A 25,625-nucleotide genomic window follows, 5' to 3' on the forward strand; every position below is an offset into this window, starting at 1 on the left:
ATCAATAGCACCATACTTGACCATGAAAAAGTATGGTGTTATGAATGTCGAATCATACACTCTAATTATGGAAGATTCGCTGCCTATCATTCAGCAGTCCAAATCTATCTTCCTTGGATAGGAACCACAGTTCTGGTTTTATTCCTCTCTATACACAATTAGCACATTTTCTTCTGAGAATGAGGTACCCACCCTGTACACACAAGGAAGAACAACTGATAACTATGCTTATAAATCTATTGCAATCTAGAAGCCATACTCATTTGAAAATTCTAAGCTAGTAATTAAACTCAAGAGTCTCGAGTTAAACTGCACCTTAATAATGTAACTTATTTTTGTCAAAATCAGTTAAGGCTCTCTAATGTGATCTGGGATAAGTGGACAGCCAAACTGAAAACCGTGACTGGTCAAAGCAATCAGACACCTCAGTGCATTCTGTCAGTAACAATGGCAATTTATCGAGTTCTTTTACTGTGGGGATGTAATTGCTCTTGCCTTTAATTTCTTGTATGATGGAACAACTTCAATTACTTCTTACTTTTAGGAACATTTGGCTACATCATGTTTTGGTGTTTCTCTAAACCTTATTAAAACAGCCCTGTGATTAGATATTCTTCCTATGAAGGGGCGCGTCTGCATCGTGCCTGCAAAATGGTAGCAATTGTCTCCCTTAATCCAAGACTTTGTAGCAGTGGTAAAAGGAATTACCTCCCTGCCATTTTTTTTTTTTCATGTCAGGTGCCTGCTGGTAGCTATCAAATTTGGCATGCTTCCTGGAGAACAGTCTTGTTGGGACACGCAGCTCTTTCTCACACGTAACTTTAGAATTTTACGCTAAGGTCAGAATGTACCTGTGATTCTAACTGAGATGAGGCTACCCACCCGTTTGTAAGAATATAAAAAGCATCAAATGGTTAGGAGAATGCAAACCACTTTCCTTCTCTGCTTCCAGCTTATTTTTTCCCAGATCCTAGTGAGCATGCAAGCTCTAAGGCTGGGCATCAACTACCAGCCATTAGATTTTTCTAGCACATTTTATCTTTAGGCCTTTCCCTACAGATAGGTCAGGTGGCCTGACCAAAAAAAAAAAAAAAAAAAAAAAATGAGAGAAAACTTCAAGACTATGCTCATGTGGAAAAGGAGCATCCCATCAATTACATTACAGACAGGGCACTGTGGACTGGCAGCAAATATTTAAAATGTATGCTGCATTATCAGTAAGTAACACGGGGCAAAGACTATTCATTATCTTCTCCTACTAATGCTTCTCTTCCTTGATTGTATTAGATTCCAATTTTCAACACACTACTGTCCCAAATAGACGGAAATGTTAGCTCCATTGTGTTCAAGCGCTGTCACTTGGCTAAGTTCTGGTGAATGAATTTGTAATAGAAGAGCTATCTGGCAATTCCAGGATCTTTTGTTAAAAGCTATCAGCCAGGTATCTTTTGTCTGCTTCTCTTGTTTCTTAACTTTTTCTTTCTGGTAAGAATGAGAACTTGATGGCTCAAGTTGGAGCAGCCACATGAGAACAGGAGTAGACTTAGGGTGCAGAGTTCACATCTAATGAGGTGAGGAACATGAAGCAGTATGTGTTCTTGAACGTTCTGTTGGATGGTGCTCCACATTATTGAGTCATTCAGGTTTTTTTATTTATTTATTTTTTATTTTTTATTTTCTATATTCTTTGTTTACATTCCGAATGCTTTCCCCTTTCCCAGTTCCCCCCTCCCCATCGGTCTCATCTGGGCTAATTAATATCCACTTATCAGTGATTGCATTCCATGTGTATTCTTTTATGATTGGGTTACCTCACTTAGGATGATATTTTCCAGTACCAATCATTTGCCTAAGACTTTCATGAATTCATTGTTTTTAATTGCTGAGTAGTATTCCATTGTGTATATATACCACATTTTCTGTATCCATTCCTCCATTGACAGTCATCTGGGTTCTTTCCACCTTCTGGCTATTATAAATAAGGCTGTTATGAATATAGTGGAGCATGTGTCCTTATTGCATGCCAGGGAATCCTCTGGGTATATGCCCAGGAGGGATATAGCAGGGTCCTCCAGGAAGTGTTTAACATAAGAAATATACGTCTGTCTCAGGCACCTCTTCCACAATTGTCTGCATTTACAGCCAAATGCCATCTATACTAACATAAACACCCAAACAAATGAGGAAAAAAAAGCTTAGTCTCAATGAAGTCTGTTCACACAGGCCAGGTTGAGACTGGCTATCAAGATGACTGATTTTCAGCTTACTCTGATTTAAATATGTAATGCAGTTAGAAGACAGTGGTTAACAGCTTGTTTCAGAACTATATGAAAATGGTTTTAAGAACATTCACCTAATAAAACCCCATAAGAACCACCCTGAGGTTTCCCTGGGGCTTCAGACACTTGGTAATGTAGCCTGACTTGGAACTCATCCCAGCCTTGTAAGGAAGCAAAGTGTGGTATCCTTGCTATGAAGAACAGTATCCTCATTGTCAAGAGCTGCTCCTTCCCCAGACGGCTCCCCATCTCAGTAACACACTGGGGAGGGTAGATATTTACAAATTCCTCCTTCTTTAATAGTGTCTCAACATAATGCTTCTGTTAAGACTTTAAAAGAGGGAGGGTCCTTTAAGAAACTTTTCTCCGTGTTTTGTCATTTAACACCAATGTTTTTTATTCCTGCAAATCTGTTAACTTTAAACTAAATGCTTGCAGATCCAAGAAAAGCCTGTGAGGTTTATTGAAGGACATACTGTAAGTGCATGCATGATCCGGGCACAAAGACTTCTAAATGTCCAGCATTTCCAAGCAAAAGTGTCTCTATGTAATCCCTCTGAGGTTACAGACCATGGATACTTGTTACTGAATCCTCAGATCCTGTAGCTTTGCCTGGTCATATGAAGCTGTTGAGTGGAGTTTACAAGGACAAGGAAACTTGTTGCTTGACATTCGCATGTGCTTGAAGAACCCTGGTGTTGTAGGTGAGTCAGTTTGGGGATGACTTTCCAGGGCTGTCTCTAGAATGTCTACTGCAGTTACTAGGGACGCACCCATCTTTCATAAATTGTTCCTGAATCACACCCTCCTCCTACAGAGAGTTTTTCTGTGTTCTGTATTCTTGAAGCACTGTCTGTCTAATTTGGATCCCCCAGGGCTTGATACACTTGGGTGGACAGAGAGATGCATGCTTACACTTCCTCAGAGAAAGGATGACATATGTTTTAAATGCTAGTTATCAAAATTATCTCTATGGGCTGTGGAGTATAAACATCAATTCATTTGTTCATAGTAGTACAAACCCCTATTCTTGAAGTAATAAATATGGACTCTAAGTGCCAATTAGAGGGAAAAGCCCCACTACCCGTTCCAGTAAGGAAATGGATGCAGTCTTGTATTAGAATGGCTACTCTCTAGATCCTCTTCCTCCAGAGCCCAATTCAGTGTTCCCTCTACTTCTCAAGTGATGATGTCAGGAAGCAGTGCAATGATGTTTTTAAAGTAGAATCCATCTCCATCTTTCAAATGCTGTAGATATAGCAAGCAAGGAAGGAAAAACTGTAGTCAGCATATAATATAATATAATAGAGAGGAATAGATAGATAGACAGACAGACAGATAGGTAGGAAAGAAAAATATTGAAAGAAAAGATATTCTAACTAATAGTATATAGTAATAAACAGATAATGCTTATTATTTAATGGTAGTCCCTTTCTCTAAATATCACCACTATATTTCCACTAAATAAGCCCGGTCCCTAGAATCTGTACATACTTGGTTCCTGCTTATCTACTGCTGTGTCTTTGTATGTCTGAAACTTGAAACATTAGTGATACAAATTTTCCTCCCAGATACTTGAGCTATACTTCAATTAATTGTTTGTATCTTTCATCATTCAGTACCTGGGTACTGAACCCAAGTATCATGAGGTAAAAAGTTACGACTGTATTAGGTTACAAAAGTTCAAAATTCATCAGACCTTTGAGACTATACTTTAGCTATGTAGAAAAGTGTCCTGTTCCTAAGGGTTTTTACACTATGAATTGGGGGAGTGTAGTGATGGGAGGTCATGATTTGTACAGCTTTTTCTCAGGTGCATCAAATAAAAATAATAAGTGTATATGTATATCTATGTGCACGTACACATATGAATAAAGTCATGGAGACAAATAATGCAGAATGCTGGAGCAAGTCATATTGAGAGGTATGTGCCTGGATTCTTTTGTACTACTTGTGATGCCTTTTAGCATGTTTGAATTTCCAAATTCATGCTTAAGGAAATCAGGCCGGTAATAACGAACACCTAGGTGACTTCTTTCTTCAGCCAAACTTCCTGCCCTCTCCTTACAGACACTCAGAGCACACATAGAGACTCATGTAACACTTTTGTGCTTTCTGCTTACACAACATGTACCAGCACACTGAGCAGAGATTCAATCTTTTAGTCAACCCCGTGCGGCAGGCACGAAGTGACTGGGGGAGACATTTGACCCAGTGATTTGACTTTTAAGACAACCGTTTCAAAGACGTAATATAATGTCACTCCTCATAAACAAGACTGCCCTTTTGTCCTTTCAGATTTGGTTGAAACTGGCCCGTGGAGTTCAACTACCTGAGAAATACCCTTGAGCAAGACTCCTAGGCACGCTGCCCAAACCACAGGCTGTTGGCAACTTGGCCAAGAGTGACTCGGCAGAGCTGTTGACCTCAGTGGTGCCGATGAATACAATGGGCTGCAGACGAGGTATGGTTTGTTTTGACCACGTTTACTGTGATTGATGATCCATATCTGGCAAGTTAGTTCACTCCCAGTGGAGATGAAAGTTTCACTCTTTGCCTCTTTCGACATTCCCATTGGGACAGGTTTCACCCTTATTTGCCAACCACAGATAAGTCACTAATATTTGCTGAACAATGAACTCATTAGCTACTGAATGGATCCAGGCTATACATAACATTCCCGAGTCAGCATTCCACAGTCAACAGGAGCTCCTTACTACTTTTCCTCCCTGAATGACTTTAGATGTTTTCCTTCAGGGTACAGAATTTCAAGGCATGGATCAACCACTTAGAAAATTTTTGAGATGGGCTAAGGCCAGAACCAGAATCAGGTTAGGAAGTGGTCTAGTATGAATGGCAGGCTATAAACCACATATCCATGATCAAAAGCACCCACAAATGGACTCTGACCATTTCGTGCCTCAAGTTAGGGTGAGAGAGTATCAGTCTTCTGAGGAAGTCAATTTCAGATTCTGACTCAAAAAAAAAAAAAAAAAAAACCCAAAAGATAGATTAAAATGAAGATAATTAATTAAGGTTGTAGTAGTAAGTAGGTGGGGAATGAAAATTGCAAAAGAGCCAGAGCAGACAAGTCCCCATTCTGTGACATGGAAATCCTCAATGAAGGCTGCAGAATAGCATAGAGAAGTACAAAGAGCCTGATGACAGGATGGAGGTGGTTTCCAAGGCAACTCAGAGGAAGAGGCTACTTAAAACCTGACCTGGATTGAAGCCAGAACTTAAAGGTTTGTTTTGGATGCCATTGTTGCTGCTGCCCTTAAGTAAAGAAACATGAGAGTGAAAAAATAATTCTCTTGGAGTCAGTAGGAAAGAAGAGATGAGATGATGCAGAGATGCCAGAGAGAGGGGGTGGGGCGGAGGAGACTCGGAGAAGAGAGAGACGGAAGTGGGCTAGATTTTTTGCCCCCTTCAAAACAGAAGATTTTGCTACATGTTGATAATGTTTCCTGACTCTATGGTTTTCATCCACTGGTAGACTAGTTAGCCAAAATGACCTCTCTGCCCTTGATCTTCTTTCAGTGACTTCCATAGATTAACCATCAGATAGTCCTAGCCAAACTTTTATTGATCTACGTGGTACTAGTATACCACGTAGCTTCCCAAAGGAGCCACAAGGTCTTGGTGCTGCTCCAGATAAAATAAAGTTTACTTCTTGGTCCTATAGGTCATTTATGTTCCAGTGTAGTATGCTGTCTCAATCTACCAAATAGGAAACAGGTAACACTAGCAGTGAATTTTCAGAATTGTGTATACAGTGATAATTTGTTAACTCAGAATGAATCCTGGCTTAGCTGGTTTGTTAGTCCACTGCTCTAAACTATTAATTGAGAAAAAAATTAAAAATACATTCAGAGTATTAGCCATCCTCAAGTTAATGTACTTATCAGTGCTGACCCCTCTGATAGACTTTTATTTCTCTTTTTAGTTACCAAGTTGTTTTTTTTTTTTCTATCCTTCCAATAAGTAGACTGACTTCCAAGAAGAAGTACTTCAGTTGGAGAAATGTTCAGAGAATGTCCTACTTTCAAAACAAGAAATAAATTGATCCAGCACTTCCAATTCTGGTCTGTATCACCCCCCCCCAAAGAAACAAAATAAAACCCCCAGAATAACAGCAAAAAAATGAATGAAATCTTTTGCTTGCAATTACATGGATTGACTTGGGGGAGATTGTACTATGTGAAATGCTCCGGGGATATAAAGCCAGATAGTATATGGCCTTGTCTACATGAAGAATCTAAAATGCTCAGTTATTCTAGAAACAGAAAGTAGGACTGTGGGCACAGCGGCTAGGAGAAAGGTATAAGGGGAGGTGATGGGCAGAGGGCACAGAGGTAACTTCTGGAGAGCAACACAATTGTGTATTTGAAATTTTGCTACCAGGGTAGCTATTAGCCTAAGTGCTTGTACCACAAAAGGAAAATGAAGATGAAAAAATAATAAAGGCAAGATGATGGTGTTAGGAGGGAGGACTTTGGAGAGCTCTCAGGTCATGAAAGCATAGACCTTCTAATTGGGACTAATGGTGTGCTGGTCTAAAAGAGGTTGGGAAGGTGCTGTGCTCTTTGCATTATGGGAGACATGGCCAGAAGGTGCTTTATATGAAGAAACAAGACTACACCAGATATTGAAGTTATTGGTGCCTTCATCTTGGAGGTACCAGTATCAAGAATTCTGAGAAATAAATTCGCCTGTTAAAGATCCCGGGCGGCGGCGGCGGCGGCAGCAGCGGCAGCAGTGGCTGCTCCAGCTGAAGGGCCATCAGCAGTGGAACCAAGGCGTCACAGGGACCAGTTAGGCCCTGCGCCCACGACCACTGACCTTCGCTGACCAGCCGGACAGCAAGCAGCTGCAGTTGTGCGGCGCCTTTCCTGCAAGGAGGCCACTTCAGAACTCGGCCTCCCACCAGACAGGAGAGGAGGATCCATCTTGGTTCCGTACTCCAGGAATCGGACAGACTGAGGTACACAAACATAATCCGAGGCCAACACCGCGGTGGTCTGAGCCCGACGGGCGTTGGCCTGCACCCAGGCCCTGGGCGGGTCGGGGGGCCATCGGGGTGCCAACCCAACCAGGAGGTTTTTTGCCCAGGCCTGCGAGCGCGCCGCCGCCATTTTGCCTGCAGGACGACAGAGAGCTCAGGCGGGCAGACCTGTAACAGGCATAGCCTAAGGCTAACAAAGCGGGGGTCCAGGCCCCAAAAGGCACAGGACTGACCCCAAGAACTGGGCGGCTTGGTGGGCCATCTGTGAGTCAACCCGCCCAGGTGATTGTTAGCAAAGCAGACTCTCCCGGCGCTTTCAGGGAGCGCGGGCGCACACGCCCGCCATCCTAGTCACCTGGCAAACCCAATTAACAGTCAAAGCCGTAGGGGAACTTTGCTCGGACCTTGGCCTCCCAGGCTTTTGCCTGGACTCAGGGACTGGGCGGCCAGGCTAACCTTGTGTGCGATAGCCCGGTTGGCAGATCGGCTGCCCAGCGGAGTGAGCGGAACTCAGGGGAGGTCACAGTAGCATACACCATCGGCACTCCCTGGGAGTGCACACGGGCTCCATCTGCTCCACAGACACAATCTGGGGCAAGGCCTCAGGCAGAAGGCCTTAGCTCTACTCTCTCCGCTTCCGGATCCAGATCAGCCTGGGCGGCAGCATTACATCTCCAAGTCCTGCAAGTGGCTAGCTGGGCTTCCGGGCGGCCAGCTGGGAGAAGTCAGTGTGCTCCAGTGAATCCAGCGGGCCCCAGCGGGAGCCTTCGGGTGCCTGCTTTGGGATCTGAACAGCCTGGGCAGCAGCACACTGTCTACAAGCAGTGCAGGAGGTAAGCTGTGCACCAGAGGCCAACTGGGAAGGGGCAGCTTGCACTGGTGAGTCCAGCACTGACAAGATAAACTAACACCAGTGAGATCTAGATGGCAAAAGGCAAACGCAGGAACGTCACTAACAGAAATCAAGGCAATATGGCAACATCTGAACCCAATTCTCCTCTACCAACATGTCCTGGATACCCCATCACACCAGTAAAACAAGATTTGGATTTAAAATCACTGGTCATGATGCTGGTACAGGAACACATGGAGGTCATACGTAAAGAAATTCAGGAGACAATGGATCAAAAGGTAGAAGCCCTTGCAAGGGAAACACAAAAATCATTGAAAGAAATCCAGGAGAATACAAAAGCCAACAAGGAGGAAATGCAAAAAACACTTAAAGAAATACAGGAGAACTTTGCTCAACAGGCTGAGGTCATGAAAGACGAAACACAAAAATCTCTTAAAGAAATACAGGAGAACTTTGGTCAACAGGCTGAGCTCATGAATGAGAAAACACAAAAATCTCTTAAAGAATTACAGGAAAACACAAACATGCAAGTGAAGGAGCTAAGCAAAACCATCCAGGATCTAAAATCAGAAGTAGAAACAACTAAGAAAACTCAAAGGGAGACAACTTTGGAGATAGAAAGCCTTGGGAAGAAATCAGGGGACAGAGATACAAATATCAACAACAGAATACAAGAGATAGAAGAAAGAATCTCAGATGCTGAAGATTCCATAGAAACCATGGACTCAACAGTTAAAGAAAATGCAAAATGCAAAAAGCTTGTAACCCAAAATATCCAGGAAATCCAGGACACAATGAGAAGACCAAACCTAAGGATTATAGGCATAGAGGAGAGTGAAGATTTACAACTTAAAGGGCCAGCAAATATCTTCAATAAAATTATGGAAGAAAACTTCCCTAACCTAAAGAGAGAGATGCCCATGAATATACAAGAAGCCTACAGAACTCCAAACAGACTGGACCAGAACAGAAATACTTCCCGTCACATAATAATCAAAACACCAAATGTTCTAAACAAAGAAAGAATAATAAAGGCAGTAAGAGAAAAAGGCCAAGTAACATATAAAGGAAGACCTATCAGAATCACAGCAGACTTTTCACCTGAGACTATGAAGGCTAGAAGGTCCTGGGCAGATCTCATGCAGACTCTAAGAGAACACAAATGCCAACCAAAACTACTATATCCAGCAAAACTCTCAATCACCATAGATGGAGAAACTAAGATATTTCATGACAAAACCAAGTTTACCCAATATCTATCCACAAACCCGGCCCTAAAAAGGATAATAGGAGGACAGCACCAATACAAGGAGGGAAACTTCACCCTGGAAAAAGCAAGATAGTAACCTTTCATCAAACCCAAAAGAAGTTAAGCATTCAAATTTAAAAAATAACGTCAAAAATGATAGGAAGTAACAATCACTATTCCTTAATATCTCTTAACATCAATGGACTTAATGCCCCAATAAAAAGACACAGACTAACTGAATGGATACGTAAACAGGACCCTACGTTTTGCTGCTTACAGGAAACACACCTCAGGGTCAAAGACAAACACTACCTTAGAGTAAAAGGCTGGAAGACAATTTTACAAGCAAATGGTCTCAGGAAACAAGCTGGAGTAGCCATTTTAATATCAGATAAAATTGACTTTCAACCCAAAGTCATCAAAAGAGACCCTGAGGGACACTTCTTGCTGGTCAAAGGAAAAATACAAAAAGAAGAACTGACAATCCTGAACATCTATGCCCCAAATGTAAGGGCACCCTCTTTTGTAAAAGAAACTTTATTAAAACTAAAAGCACACATTGCACCTAACACAATAATTGTGGGTGACTTCAACACTGCACTTTCCTCAATGGACCGATCAGGAAAACAGAAACTAAACAGGGACACAATGAAACTAATTGAAGCTTTGGACCAATTAGATTTAACAGATATATATAGAACATTCTATCCTAAAACAAAAGAATATACCTTTTTCTCAGCACCTCATGGTACCTTCTCCAAAATCGACCATATAATTGGTCACAAGACAGACCTCAACAAATATAAGAAGATCGAACTAATCCCATGCCTCCTATCTGATCACTATGGAGTAAAAGTGGTCTTCAATAGCAACAGAAACAACAGAAAGCCCACATACACGTGGAAACTGAACAATACTCTACTCAATGATACCTTGGTCAAGGAAGAAATAAAGAAAGAAATTAAAGACTTTTTAGAACACAATGAAAATGAAAACACAACATACCCAAATCTATGGGACACAATGAAAGCAGTGCTAAGAGGAAAACTCATAGCCCTGAGTGCCTCCAAAAAGAAAATGGAGAGAGCATACATTACCAGCTTAATGACACACCTGAAAGCCCTGGAACAAAAAGAAGCTATTTCGCCCAGGAGGAGTAGAAGGCAGGAAATCATCAAACTCAGGGCCGAAATCAATCAAGTAGAAACAAAGAGAACCATACAAAAAATCAACAATACCAGGAGCTGGTTCTTTGAGAAAATCAACAAGATAGATAAACCCTTAGCCAGAATGACCAAAGGGCACAGAGAAAGTATCCAAATTAACAAACTTAGAAATGAAAAGGGAGATATAACAACGGAAACTGAGGAAATCCAAAAAATCATCAGATCCTACTACAAGAGCCTATACTCAACACAACTGGAGAATCTGGAGGAAATGGACAATTTCCTTGACAGATACCAAATACCAAAATTAAATCAGGACCAACTAGACCATCTAAACAGTCCCATAATGCCTAAAGAAATAGAAGGAGTCATAGAAAGTCTTCCAACCAAAAAAAGCACAGGACCAGATGGCTTCAGTGCAGAATTCTACCAGACCTTCAAAGAAGAGTTAACACCAATACTCTTCAAACTATTCCACAAAATAGAAACAGAAGGAACACTACCCAATTCCTTCTACGAAGCCACAATTACGCTGATACCAAAGCCACACAAAGATCCAACAAAGAAAGAGAACTTCAGACCAATTTCCCTTATGAACATCGATGCAAAAATACTCAATAAAATTCTTGCCAACCGAATCCAAGAACACATCAAAACGATCATCCACCATGATCAAGTAGGCTTTATCCCAGGAATGCAGGGTTGGTTCAATATACGGAAATCCATCAATACAATCCACTACATAAACAAACTCAAAGAACAAAACCACATGGTCATTTCATTGGATGCTGAAAAAGCATTTGACAAAATTCAGCATCCCTTCATGCTTAAAGTCTTGGAGAGAACAGGAATTCAAGGCCCATACCTAAACATAGTAAAAGCAATATACAGCAAACCGGTAGCCAGCATCAAACTAAATGGAGAGAAACTTGAAGCAATCCCACTGAAATCAGGGACCAGACAAGGCTGCCCCCTTTCTCCTTATCTTTTCAATATTGTACTTGAGGTACTAGCTCGGGCAATTCGACAACATAAGGAGGTCAAAGGGATACAAATTGGAAAGGAAGAAGTCAAACTATCATTATTTGCAGACGACATGATCGTCTACCTAAGTGACCCAAAGAACTCCACTAGAGAACTCCTACAGCTGATAAACAACTTCAGCAAAGTGGCAGGTTATAAAGTCAACTCAAGCAAATCAGTGGCCTTCCTATACTCAAAGGATAAGCAGGCTGAGAAAGAAATTAGGGAAATGACCCCCTTCACAATAGCCACAAACAGTATAAAGTATCTTGGGGTGACTCTTACCAAACATGTGAAAGATCTGTATGACAAGAACTTCAAGACTCTGAAGAAGGAAATGGAAGAAGACCTCAAAAAATGGGAAAACCTCCCATGCTCATGGATCGGCAGAATCAATATAGTTAAAATGGCCATTTTGCCTAAAGCACTATACAGATTCAATGCAATACCCATCAAAATCCCAACTCAATTCTTCACAGAGCTAGAAAGAGCAATTATCAAATTCATCTGGAACAACAAAAAACCCAGGATAGCTAAAACTATTCTCAGCAACAAAAGGAAATCTGGGGGAATCAGTATCCCTGACCTCAAGCAATACTACAGAGCAATAGTGTTAAAAACTGCATGGTATTGGTACAGTGACAGACAGGAGGATCAATGGAACAGGATTGAAGATCCAGAAATGAACCCACACACCTATGGCCACTTGATCCTCGACAAAGAGGCTGAAAACATCCAATGGAAAAAAGATAGCCTTTTCAACAAATGGTGCTGGTTCAACTGGAGGTCAGCATGCAGAAGAATGCGAATTGATCCATCCTTGTCTCCTTGTACTAAGCTCAAATCCAAATGGATCAAGGACCTCCACATAAAGCCAGACACTCTGAAGCTAATAGAAAAAAAACTGGGGAAGACCCTTGAGGACATCGGTACAGGGAGAAAGTTTCTGAACAGAACACCAATAGCGTATGCTCTAAGAGCAAGAATTGACAAATGGGACCTCATAAAATTACAAAGTTTCTGTAAGGCAAAGGACACCATCAAGAGGACAAATCGGCAACCAACAAATTGGGAAAAGATCTTCACCAATCCTACATCAGATAGAGGGCTAATATCCAATATATATAAAGAACTCAAGAAGTTAGACTCCAGAAAACCAAACAACCCTATTAAAAAATGGTGTACAGAGTTAAACAAAGAATTCTCACCTGAAGAACTTCGGATGGCGGAGAAGCATCTTAAAAAATGCTCAACTTCATTAGTCATTAGGGAAATGCAAATCAAAACAACCCTAAGATTTCATCTTACACCAGTCAGAATGGCTAAGATTAAAAATTCAGGAGACAGCAGGTGTTGGAGAGGGTGTGGAGAAAGAGGAACACTCCTCCACTGCTGGTGGGGTTGCAAATTGGTACAACCACTCTGGAAATCAGTCTGGCGGTTCCTCCGAAAACTGGGCTCCTTACTTCCAGAAGATCCTGCTATACCACTCCTGGGCATATACCCAGAAGACTCCCCACCATGTAATAAGGATACATGTTCTACTATGTTCATAGCAGCCCTATTTGTAATTGCCAGATGCTGGAAAGAACCCAGGTATCCCTCAACAGAAGAGTGGATGCAAAAAATGTGGTATATCTACACAATGGAGTACTATTCAGCCATTAGAAACAATGAATTCATGAAATTCTTAGGCAAATGGATGGAGCTAGAGAATATCATACTAAGTGAGGTAACCCAGACTCAAAAGGTGAATCATGGCATGCACTCACTAATAAGTGGATATTAACCTAGAAAACTGGAATACCCAAAACATAATCCACACATCAAATGAGGTACAAGAAGAAAGGAGGAGTGGCCCCTGGTTCTGGAAAGACTCAGTGAAACAGTATTCAGCAAAACCAGAACGGGGAAGTGGGAAGGGGTGGGTGGGAGGACAGGGGAAGAGAAGGGGGCTTGCGGGACTTTCGGGGAGTGGGGGGGCTAGAAAAGGGGAAATCATTTGAAATGTAAATAAATTATATCGAATAATAATAAAAAAAAAAAATCAAAAAAAAAAAATATATCGAATAAAAAAAAAGACCAAAAAAAAAAAAAAAAAAAAAAAAATTCGCCTGTTAAGACACCATCTAGTATACATGGTGTTGGTTAGTACAGCCTGAACAAGCTGAGAGAGAGAAAGAGAGAGAGACAGAGAGACAGAGACAGAGACAGAGACAGAGACAGAGAAACAGAGAAAGAGACAAGAGACAGAGAGAATGCCCTTAGGTTGAATGATTCCAAGACTACAAATAAGGTGTGGTGTGCTAGTTTGCATTTCTACAGCTATAATAAACATCATGAACAAAAGCAACTTGAGAATAAAATGGTCAATTTTATCTTATAGTATAGATGAAGGACATTCTGGCCAGGAACTCAGGGCAAGAATCTGGAGGTTGGAACTGAAGCAGATGCCATGGAGGAGTGGTGTTTCCTGGCTGGCGCCTATAGCATGCTCAGTCTGCTTTCTCATAGCACCCAGGACCACCTGCTCCAGGGGTGGTGCTGCCCACAATGGACTGGTGTTCCTCATTGCAATCATTAATCAAGAAAAATCCCTATGTGCCAGGTGGTCGAGGCACACATACCTTTAATTCCAGCACTCAAGAGGCATAGGCAGTAGGGTCACTGAGTTTAAGGCCAACCTGCACTACTCAGGGAGTTCCAGGACAGCTAAGGCTACACAGAGAAACCCTGACTCAAGTAACAAAACCAAAAGCAAACAAGCAAGCAAAAACATCCTACAGGTTTACTTATAGGCCAATCTAAAACTCTCAACTGAGGTCCCTTTTCCCAGGTAACTCTAGTTTGGGTCAAGTTGGAACAAAAAGAAAGGAAAGAAAGAAAAGAAAAGAAGAAAGGAAGGAAGGAAAAAAAAGGAAGGAAAGAGGAAGAAAGGAAGGCAGGCAGGAAGGAACGAAGGATGGGAGGAAGGAAGGAAGGAAGGAAGGAAGGAAGGAAGGGAAGGAGAAAGGAAGGGAGGGGGGAAGGAAGAAAAAGAAAGAAAAAACCCTATCAGGACATATAGTTTCTGAAGCTGTTACATTCTGCATAAATTCGAGATTACATGATGGCACTGAAATACCGACTAGTTTCCTAATACAATTTTCTGGTGTCTCAAAGATGAATAAGCCAGACAGATTGGATTCATATGGGTTTGCCATATGACACATTTCCCCCACATAAGATGAAAGGAAAAACTGATTTCACCCAATTTCCTGCTTTATTTGGGTTACAATTGAAGTCGGTGTCATTATTCCTGTCTCTCCTCTGGTGCAAAAATCTGGTGTAGAATCAGACTGTTGCAGAAGAAATAACTTCATATTCCCCAGGATTGCTGAGTTCTTGTTGTTGCTGGATTTTTTCAAGAGAAAGGAAAGAAGAAACAAATACCCTTCTCCCCAGTCTCTATCCTCCTCCTAACCCTAAACCCAGGATGTGGACCTCTATAACAAAACCATAGTATCCTCACACATGCTGAGTATTTTAATTTGTGTTTTATGCATCCCCTAAGTCGCTTTGCTAAAGGACCCACTGTTCCACTGTCAAGAAGTGGTGAAAACTTTCAGGGGTAGAGCTTAGTAGGATGTTTAGGTAATAGGGCCATGCGGTTAAAAGGGATCCTGAAAGCAAGGTCTCTTCCTCTGTTCTCTCTCTCCCCTGACATGAACTAGTTGCCTTTTTCTACATCACATATTCCTGACATAACATACCCCATTCACCATAGTCCAAGGACAATGTGTCCAGATGAATACAGAAACATGGGCAAAGGAGATCTCCACTTCTTACGCGATTTGCGTATTAATTACTTTCTTCAGTGGAAGGCTATGTGCAATTTGGAAGTTTACTATTGGGCAGGCAATATTTAATAACTCAAAACTCATGGGAACCTCATTAGGTTACTGATGAAGTTCAGCTGTAGATGCTGTAGTGATAATATAAGGCTTATGGTTCCAAGTTTCAAACCACCGAACTCATCTCTGGATTAGACTGCCTCTGTGTGTACCTGTCTCATATAAAGCCTCAGGGTCTTCACTGAGCAAAATGTTATTCCTCATTCACACCACACCTATGATAAGATTCCCTTGGGTCCAGATTTCATTTGGCCAAACATAATTGTTGATATTTGTAGGGAATTTCATAAAAGCATATGATTTTTTTTCTAATCTAGACAATAGAACAATAAATATTTTTTAATATAAGTACTGTCTGCAAGATCTTAGATCTTCTGCTGAATATCTTTGTTCATGTGTCCATTCAATCGTTGGTTCTGGATATTTAGCAGATTTTGTTTGGCAGACATTACAACAGGTATCAGTTCCAACAATGAACATATCACCTGTAATTTTCTACCAGGCTCAGGGATTGTATCCAGAAGAGTAGAGTAGAGCAAAGAATATCAATAGTAAGTGAATTTTAAAATATATTTATATAACCTTACATGTCAAAAAAAAAAAAAGGACAGTGTTGTGCTATTAGGAAATTAACATATCAGCACGGGATAGCTAAACATGTAGGCAAATCTCTAGCAAGATGATCAGTAGGTAATGCCTGTGGTGAGGAGGGAATCCTGGGTTTGTTTACATTTGGTTTTCAGATCTAGCTGTGTGACCTTGAACCGGTTAAGTCACCTCAGTATCAGCTTTCCATCTCTGTAATGTGAGAGTGGAGCTCCCTGCTCATCTGACAGGGAGGGACCTGTGGCTCACTAAATTGGGCATACTAGAATTTTACTTTAATTTTTAGTTGTGGAAATTTTCATGCTAGAAGAAACATTTCAGCTTCCTCGGGAAGAACATGTGGGTGTTTATTAGGTTGAAAAAGTTTGTTAGGAGGCTCAGGAGGGGAGGGAAAGAAACGAGCAAATTCCAGGAACCATAATGAAAATGATCTCTTAGAGTGATGGTGTACGGGATCAGTGCAGCTGGGGCATAATGCCATCGAAATAATCCGTCTCTCTGCTTCTTCTGTCAACTCATAAATGAAAGGAAGCACTCCAAGATTCTATTTAAATCTTTCATCATTCCTATTCCCTCTCCATTATCTGTAACATAAAAATATTGTGCTCCCCTCTCTCTCTCTGTGTGTGTATGTGTGTGTGTACACGTGTGTGTACATGCATGTGTGTTGTGAGACTTGGTTCATCAATATTAGCACATTTCACAGAATTAGACCAAGAAGGAAGGAGGACAGTAACAGTAGACACATTCCCTGTGAAAGCCCAACTGTTCTCTTCAGTTGACACTATGCAATTAAAGGATTAAATATCACTACAGGGATATTTCAATCAACCTCTTATCACCATATCTCAAACTATTATTTTCTATTTAAATTCACTTTTCCCTTCCTGTCTCTCACTCCTCATGGTGTTTGCAGTGTCTGTTGTGAGACAGGAAGCATTCTCTACCCGAGGGAAGCCCTCTTAGTCTTCCCCGGCTGATCTCCTCATGATCCAGGGAACAGCATCTACATTCTAGTGAGTGTATGGAGGCCCAGTGTTGCCCTTGGCCCCAGGGTGACTCACTTCCAGATGGCCTCATTACCCTCTGTTCACACCTTCTTTTTGGCACCACTAACCTGATCTGGTGTGGCAACAATTATTTTCTTTGTCAAGAAGACTGGTGTTTTTAAAAATTAAAAGTCTTTATTGCTCTCATGTAGACACTTAAAGACTACTGAGCTTAATTAGATATTATTTGTTAAAATACAGCCAAGTTCAAGAGAAAAATATAGCAAAGGCCCATCATCCTGACCTCTACAGTTTAACCATTCAGAGACAACTACCAAGGATATTTTCACGTATTTCTTTCTATCCATCGCCCACCTACTTTCCCTTAGTGGATCCCTAGCAAATATTTCCCACAGGGAAATTACTAGCCTAAAGAGAATAACCATTTTAAAGCCTTAACTTGTACTAATCAAATTGTTCTTTGGATATTACATCATTTTATCTAAGCATATATTGCCATAATCTATCATACCTCTAAATGACACAAGCTAACTTGTTATCATGTTATCTCCAGGTGTTGACTTATTCATGTTTCATAATGGGAGATGGAGGCTCCAGTATATAATTGGAGTCTGCTGGGTAGTTACTGTATACTCATCAGGAGGAGTAAGGAAAACTTAGAACAGATAAATGTATCATATCATTACCATATTCTTCTTGCTCTTTCTTTTTATCAGAAAATTTGCTTTCTTTGTTGAAAATTCTTACCCTTGGTTTGCTTCTGAGGGTTTCTATACAAAGACAACAAATTCAACCCACAACTTTCCCTATAACGAAACTCTAACTACAGGTTCAGAAAACTTAAGAATTTTACATAAAAAGAAAGCATTCCAAAGCATCCTCTCCCATTAGCTTCTTCAACCTGAAATGGTCATTTTGCTTGATAGTTTTGTGCATCACTTTGAGATGTTTCTTCCTAAAGCTAATGTTTTAGAGTTCACTCTCTTGTTTTTGTGAGCATGTTTCTAACAGGTTCTTGAATAAAAATGCATATGAGGCAAATCACTGTTCTGTGGTCAGTGATAACTGATGGTTTGACTGGCTTAGCATATATGCTGGCTGGTTTATGTCATCTTGATATAAGGCTAGAATCATTTGGGAACAGGCAACCTTAACTGAGAAAATGCTCCCATCAGATGGTCTATGGGCAAGTCTGGGGGGCATTGCTGTGATTGATGCTTGATGGGGGAGGCCCAGCTCACTGTGTGAAGTGGCATCCCTGGACAAGCAGTTCTACAAGCTGTAAGAAAGCAACGCTAAGCAAGTTATGACGCACAACCAAATGATCATCACTCCTCCCTCTAGGGCCTCTGCTTCAGTCTTCCCTCTAGGTTCCTGCTCTGAATTTCTGCCTTGACTTCATTGGATAATGGACTACGCTATAATATGAAATGATATCTTTCCTTCCCAAGTTGCTTTTGCTCATGCTATTTTATCATAGCAATTGAAACCCTAAGACTGCTTATAATTAAAAGTCTCCAAAGAGTTTTCTTTTTTTTCCCCTCTAGGTTCCTATGTGAATCTTAGAAAAATTATACACCCTTTCCATTTTTAAAAATTATTTCTATGTGACCTGACATGTACTCTTAGAGTATGTCTCTTTGGTTGATAGATTATGATTGATTCTCCCATTAAATGTCAGTTTAGAAGGATGGCAAAGAAGTCTTCCCTAAGAGGGGTGGGCAATGCAAAATTTTGTAGATGTTAAAAAGAAAATCTGTTGTAGAGAGGAGTAGGAAGTCTCTAGATATTGTTGAGGAATAGAAACAAAGAAAAGGTTGGAAAGGAAGGTGGGAAGTGTGGTTTGTGGAAATGCATCTGTACGCATTGAGTCATGAAGACAATGCCGCTCTTTCTAGAAGTCCTAAGATTCTGTCCAGGTTCTTAAAGATCTATGGTTCTAGGGAGATCAGGACCCTCCCAGTTCCATTTGAACCAGGAATTGGCCTTTACCAACTTCCTGGCATCTCTCCTGCCAGTAAGGGGCTGCAGTATGAGTCTTGATAAATTTCATTTCAACAGAATCTTCAGAAGGAAAGTCGTTAGGGAGCTTCCTAGAAAAGATTTGTCTTTCTCAACCTGGGACAGGAGGGAAGCTTTTATGAATGCACTAGGCTTAGAGCTGCTGTAACCACAAGATTAAAAATAATTAAGATTAAGATGTAAAGTGCTTCGGATAGATGAACAGAGGGAAGAGCTTGAATTCTGGGTCTGATTTGAGTGATGGGATAATGCCCTTGAATGATTCTTGCTTATGGTCCAGGAAATCGCTTAGAGTTTAAGTCATACTGGATGAACTTCTGCAGTCTGAACATGTGTATTGATTCAATGTTCGCATAAATCATTTTGCACATAATACAAAGAATATCTTTAGGCTCTTATATGAAGAATAAATGGCTAAGCTATCAAAGAGAACTTTCTGCTTTGAAGATACTATTTTTTTTTTAGGTTAGGGAACTTCTCTTCTATAATTTTGTTGAAGATATTTACTGGCCCTTTAAGTTGGGAATCTTTGCTCTCTTCTATACCTATTATCCTTAGGTTTGATCTTCTCATTGGGTCCTGGATTTCCTGGATGTTTTGGGTTAGGATGATCACAGCCAAACATTGAACTGAGCACGGGGTCCCCCAATGGAGAAGCCAGAGAAAGGACTGAAGGAGCTGAAGCACCTTGCAGCCCTATAGGAAGAACAACAATATCAACCAACCAGACACCACCTCCCCACCCCCCACCCCCGCCAGAGCTCCCTGGGACTAAGCTACCAACCAAGGAGTACACACATGGCTCCAGCTGCATATGTAGCAGAGGATTGCCTTGTCAGGCATCAATGGGAGAAGAAGTCCTTGGTCCTATGAAGGCTCGATAGATGCTGCAGTGGGAATAGAGGGCAGGAAGGTGGGAGTGGGTGGGTGGGTGGAGGAACACCCTCATAGAAGCAGGGTGAGGGGGGATGGGATAGGGGCTTTCCAGAAGGGGAGGAAACTAGGAAAGGGGATAACATTTGAAATGTAAATAAAGAAATATCCAATAAAAAAAAAGAGATTCCTGAATACTAGTAAAAAAAAAAAAATCTCCAGAAAGATGAGCGCCCTTTCTGTCTCTCTGTCTCTCTCTGTCTCTCTTTCTTGTTAATATTTGTCTGCATGCAACATGCATTACCCTACAAAAGTATAAATAGGAGTGACTTGTATAGGTCTCCAGAACAGAAACTGTGAGGAGGTATGAAATGGAGAAACCCTGGATAATGAGGTCCAGGAAGACAAATATTCAAAATAGCAAAGGAAACAACAGGCCCTAGACACTGGGAAGGATTTTCATGACTCCCCTCCTGCCACACAGTGGAAATCAGTCCTACAGAAGGTGTGCAGTGCTGGAGAGTCCACGATCAGTGAGTGACCAGGAGTTCTCCACCATGTCCTGGGAACCTTTACAGTAGATTTGATTATATCCAGCATTCCTTACTTCTTGCTGTAATATATATTATCTTCCTCTGCGTAAGGGTTAACAAGCAAGCACTGGTCAGAAGACCTGTGAGACATAATTAGGTTTCAACTGTAAGCTTTGATAACGGCTCCTTGAATTGACTTGTGGAAAGGATGCCAAGGCTTCTGGAAAAAACCAAACCAAAAAACAAAACAAACAAACAAAAAACAGGTTCCTAATTATATGTGCCTGGGGCATGATGCAAGAGATGCTATCTGATTATTTTTCATGGACAGAATGCACCTAAAAAGAAATAATAAATGGAAATTAAAGGGAAACACACAGATAATCTATGGTGGCTTCTTTTAGGCTCACATTGCATGATCAAATTTGTTCTTAAAAAATGCATTTAATTTTGCATCATGTGAAACTTTTTTTTTTTAAACTCTGATTTCTTTTTCTGTTAAAATGGTCCATTCTAGGCTATGGAGATGTTTCCTGTTTAAACTTGAGACCATGTAAAACTACCATAGCTTCCTTGGTGGCTTACAAACAGAACAATCGCTTTTTTAATCGTTACAATTCATTAATGTTCATGAAAATTTGGATTTTTTAAATTGAAATAAATATTTCTTAACGCACTATATTTTAATTTAAAGAAAAACCTAAGAGTGTCTTCCAGTATCTACATATTTATAATAAGTACCTAAAGAGGAGGACTTTCTACAACAAAGAACCATTTTAAGCCTCATCATTTCTCACAGCGCTCAGCATCAGGGCTCTCCTGTCATCTTTGTTCCAATGCTAACATGAGGTAGATGTATGTCTTTCACAGGACCATTTCCCAAGTAGTTCTAAAAACTCATCATTTCCTTGTTTTCCCATTTCTAAATACCTGATTCTATTTTAAAATAGCAATATTCCCTTTTCTTATGTAACTTTATATTACAACATTGTGTTTTAAAAATATTTTTAGTGTTTGTGTATGTGTGTGTGTGTGTGTGCTTACTGTTTGCCTGTGAGTGTGTATGTGTGTGTGGAGTGTTTTGGTGAGTATGTATGTATTTTGTGTGTGAGCGTGAATGTCTGAATGTGTTTATGTGTGACTGTGTGTATTTGTGTGTGACTGTGTGTGTCTGTGTGTGCGTGTATATGTGTTTGTGTGTGAGAGTATATGTGTGCTTCTGTGTGTGAATGTGTGAGGAGTTTGTGTATGTTTGTGTATGTGTGTGTATTTGTATATGTGTATATGTGTGAGTGTGCATGTTTGTGTATGTGTTTGTGTGTGTTCATGTGCAGGTTCATACACTAAGGCACAGTACATGTAGAGATCAAAGGGCATCATGTGGGACTATCGTCTCCTTTGACCATGTGGGTCCCAGGGACTGAACTCAGGCTTTCGGGCTTGGTAGCATGCGCCTTTCTTTACCCACTGAGCCATCTCACCACCCACCACTGACATTTTCTTTTGAGGTCATTACTTGTGGCTTTACTTCCTGATTATTGGCAGTCTTATAGTCACTGCAGATCCTTCTAGAAAATTTATCTGGAATTGGGCCTTAATTTGGAGTTATTCAGTAATTTTCTGAGGATTCTCAGAATATATAAGAAAGAAGACTAAAGAAATAAAAAAAAATGTTTCCTTATTGTTAATCAAGCAAAATCTCCTGGCTCGCCTCAACAACCAATGTGTCATAAATGGCCATTTTTGTGCCATTTACATTTTGTACAGTATACACTTTACATTGATATTTATAAAGAGAAAAAACAACACAATTCTTCAGCCATAAGGGGAGCCTCTTGGCAAATAAAAGGAAAACTTACTCCTATTAGCAAAACGCTGGGGTTTAAAGCTAGAGAACATGTACTTAAGAGACCTAATAGAACAGGTCCGGAATCTGTGTTCTGGGTACATTATTAGGGTTGAGGATATTGCTGTGTGATCACGGAGAATGCCATCTGGGCTATTTTCAGGAGCCAGTGACAATAAGGGAAGCAGGAAAGAATACAATCACCCTAACAACAGTGAGTATGAGGAAACCGAGGGAGGCTGGGTGGCCATAAATGTCACCTTTATGAGGACACCCATTATAAAGAGTTCAGGCACTGGGAAAGTTTGATAGACATCCTATTCCTCTCAAGCTGAAACAAATGTCCTTGGCTAAGAACAAAGACTTGTTATCTAGCAGATGGTATTACTTTTCTCTTGCCATTTTTGTGTTCGTAATAATCAATTCCTTGCCTTAAAAAATGTCAAATAACTCATGTTTCAGCTAACACACTCCAAACCATTCACTCTGCCCCTGTCATCCCAACACTCCCCACTTTAAAACTAAGATAGTAAAAGTGAGAATGTTTACCACTGCTGCATGCAGTGTACATGTATCAGTATAGAACGTCATATCTTTAACTTACCATTTAGGTTATCTTAGTAAAGCATTATAATTCAAAGAAGTTCTCTGACTCATTTCATATGAAAATGTTTGATTACCAACTAAGCAAGTTTCTCTCTAGAATATCATTAAGAGCTTGAATTTTTAAAGCATAATGACCTGGGTTCAAATCCCAGCACTATGACTAGAAGCTGTCCCATAATTAATTGGTTAAGTTCCTTAACTTTTCTGGCCTTTGGTTATTTGTAATATATAATAGCCTTCATTGGGCACTTTGGAATATTACAAAGTATGACTACAAAGCTCTCATTATGTCTGCATAGATTATTTAACAAAATAATAATATCTTAGTTATTATAAAACTTGAATTTTGAACAATATAGGGAGCACTCCCATTTTCTTGTTTTTCTCTAGATTGGCCTGAGTTGTAAAAGGGTTGCTGGCAGCTAAGGCAGATACACTATACACCCTCAGGGCTGACAGCTGAGTTTCAAGGCTTGGCAGGCACTCTCACTGTTTTCTTCTGTCAGACACTTCTGAGAGCATCAGTGCATGCCTATCTGTCGCCTGAGTTTGAAAACTACTGTAGGAATAGGGCAGGCAACTCAGCATAAGATCAGCCATGAGCCCTTACCTCCTACCCATCAGAGTACCTTCCAGACAGCAAACCTCCAGCTGTAGATTAAAGGGCTGCTCCCTCTTGTACAAGGGCAACAAAGACAAAATAATATGTATACCGAGGAAGTTTGCTAAGACTTTAAGATCTCTGACTTTCTGAAATCCTATGCTCCTATAGTAGTGGAGATGCTATTTCCTTGACTTAAGTTTTTTTTTTGTTGTTGTTGTTGTTTTAGTTTGACAACTATTCTGTACTCCAGAAGCAATGATTGTGTTCCCTTTAATATCTTCTTTTATGGTTATCTCTGCTTATTGTTTCCCCCAAGAAATGGTAGGGAATGCCTATAATCCAGACTTTTGGATGGCTAAGAATAACCTCAAGTTTGAGGCCAGAATGGACAACACAGTGAACGCCAGCCAGGCCCACTGTGACCATGTGGCAAAATCTGTCTCCAAAATAAATACAAGGCATAGATAGTCATGCATAACAGTATCCAGTGAAATACTGTTTGTAATATAAAAGTTGTACATGAACAGCTAAATAAGAAATTTGACAAACAGGGGCTAGGGGGAGCATTGAGTTAGTAAAGTGTTTCAGCACAAGTATGAGGAACTTCAAGTCCTATGTAAAACGAAGGAGGAAGAGGGGGAGGATAAAAGGAGGAGGAAGAGGAAGAAGAAGAAAAGGAGGAGAAGCATCCTGGTATGGTGCGCATTTGCAGTCCTATCATTGAGGAGGCAGAGGCAGTTTGATCCCCAGGAATTTCTGGCCAGCCATTTTAACTTGTTTAGTAAGTTTTTGGACAATGAAAGCATTTGTCTCAAAAAACAAGGTGGATGGCTCCTAAAGAACTATATCCAAAACTGTCCTCTGACCCACTGCCCCCCCTCCCCGACATACATGCACACGCACACATACACAGGCACATAGGCACACACTTTGACAAGCACATTAACTCATAGTTTAAAAATATTGCTTTATGACTAAGACTAGAGTGATGGCTCAGTGGATGTAAGGATTTGATGTGCAAGTGTGGGAACCTGAGTGTGGATTTTCAGCACCATTTAAGAGCTACACGTGGCTCCCCCATTTACATGTAACCCCAGTGCTATAGGGGATAGAGAAGGGGAATCTCTGAGCCTTGCTAGCTCCTGGTTCAATGAAAGACTGTTTCCACCTTCTAGAGCAGGAAACACAACGCTCTCCTCTAGCTTGTACTTGCATATAAGTGTATATTGCCCACAGACATGCATGCATATTCACAAAAACATATGAAAAATGGGAAGAGGTGGGGAAAAAGGCAGAAAAGAAATCAGGCAGGCTAAAATAAGACAAAGACAAACTTTTCTATAGTCTTAACTTTCAAAATACTCTATGGTACAAGTATGTTATCTGTCATTTGTATATTAAAACTACACAGTAAGAGATCATCATAGACATATTTAAAAATACAGAAAATAAGATATAATAAGAGCAACTACTATTATTCCACGACCCATTGCTTGTTGTAGCATTTCTATCTTCCTAGGAAAAAAACCAATTTAAAATGTAGAATGTAACTGTGTCTTTTCTCATTGACTTCTTTCTCTAAAATCTGAAATATCATGGCTGATGAGATGGGTAGGACGGCTACGGTCCTTGCTCTTTAGAACTGATGATGTAATCTTGTTCCCAGGACCCACATGATAGAAGGAGAAAACCCACAAGCAATTCTCTGACCTCCACATTCACGTGGTGACATCGGCATGCCTGCCCCCCCCCATTAAAGAAATGAATGTGCAAATGTTGAACTCTTTTAAAGATATCCCTATAGGAGAAAATCACAAAGAACTAAGGGTTGCAGCAAGCTATCTTTCTACCTGTACAGCTTAAGCTCTATTGAGGACATGGTACATAGAACAAAGATTCTATGACCACACACATGCACATTTTCCATATTCTCAGCCTCATACTGTGGTCAGAGAAATTGAGATTGCCTAGGAGCCAGAACTCAAGCCACTGACCTAATTCTAATGCTTCTCTCTGGTCTGTTTCTTGTATGACCTCAGAATCTGTCACTGTAAATC

The 25,625-nt window shown here is 40.6% G+C and overlaps 1 protein-coding gene and 1 long non-coding RNA gene across 3 annotated transcripts in view; one reads left to right on the top strand and one right to left on the bottom strand.

Annotated features, from left to right (window-relative positions):
- The window catches only part of Pde4d (phosphodiesterase 4D), a 529,631-nt gene that overhangs the window by 69,585 nt on the left and 434,421 nt on the right, over nt 1–25,625 (bottom strand). The gene's annotated exons all lie outside the window — the stretch shown is intronic.
- LOC127667087 (uncharacterized) lies at nt 2,719–6,377 on the top strand. Its single transcript, XR_007973783.1, has 3 exons — nt 2,719–2,983; nt 4,578–4,743; nt 6,268–6,377. It is a non-coding gene; the product is annotated as an uncharacterized LOC127667087 (long non-coding RNA).

This window comes from Apodemus sylvaticus, chromosome 16 (assembly GCF_947179515.1).
Source record: "Apodemus sylvaticus chromosome 16, mApoSyl1.1, whole genome shotgun sequence".
NCBI lineage: Eukaryota > Metazoa > Chordata > Mammalia > Rodentia > Muridae > Apodemus > Apodemus sylvaticus.